Here is a 1,001-nt window from a genome sequence, read left to right on the forward strand (position 1 = left end):
ACCGATGAAATGAAAATCTGAACCAGTTTTGTGGGTTTTAGGCATATTGCAGAAAAATCCATCAGCAATTTAAGATTTGTAGAAACATTAGACTTGGAAGCTAAAAAAAAGACCTCTTTTATTTACTAAAAAACTGAGATATCCATTTTTTTTGGTGTTTTTGAGTATTTTTGGGAAAAAAAAGAGAAAGTGACCTAACACCTGAACTTTAAATTTCTCCATTTTAAAAAAATTATACATTACCATATTTTTATATACTGTAATATTTAAAAAATGTTGATCACAGTTGGGTCTCCAGTGCCTTTTGGGAAATTTTCTTGGAAATTTCATTTTTACATTTATTATTAGGTTTTTTTGTTTTTCAGCTTTGTCTAGGCATTGGATGCCCCCGAGCTACCTGAAAGTCTTTTTCCTCCCACAAAAAATAGCCCGTATTTGTATTGATGTTTGGAGTACAAACTTTAAAAAAAATCTTAGTTTTTTGTTTGAATTTTAGTTAAGTGTAGCTGAAAACTAACATAACTGAAAGTTGAATATTTGGATTATGCAATCATATTTACAGGTGCTTTTCACATCAAACTTTTGATACTCAAGAAATTGACTCCCAGTTTCTAAAAACTAGTATTGGTCTTATGTGAAAAGCACCTGCTTGTAATTGATTTTACACTAGAATGTATAGATATTGCATAGAAATTTGCATTACAAGGGAAACACAGCCAGTGATGTTTGAGGGCCCAGTTATTGTGCTCTCCTATAATTCTTTTTACATTTTATGTCATCACCTGTCTATTGCATACATGTTCTCGGTTAGAAGCATTTCATTTGTGATATTTCAGAATTTTATTTTAAAAGTCAAAGCACTGTCATTGTTTTACATGTATGTATTATTATTACATTCCCATTCAATAAAGCTTTTATATGAAAATTTCAGAATGTTCTTTCTAGAATTACTGTCCTTGACTAGAGCAAATTGACAAACCAGAATATTTGTTATCATCTTG

General features: G+C 30.1%; 1 pseudogene; it reads left to right on the forward strand.

Annotated features, from left to right (window-relative positions):
- LOC119587370 overlaps positions 1-1,001 on the forward strand; it is a 33,850-nt pseudogene that overhangs the window by 23,240 nt on the left and 9,609 nt on the right.

The sequence above is a fragment of the Penaeus monodon genome, chromosome 22 (genome assembly GCF_015228065.2).
Source record: "Penaeus monodon isolate SGIC_2016 chromosome 22, NSTDA_Pmon_1, whole genome shotgun sequence".
NCBI classification, from domain to species: Eukaryota; Metazoa; Arthropoda; class Malacostraca; order Decapoda; family Penaeidae; genus Penaeus; species Penaeus monodon.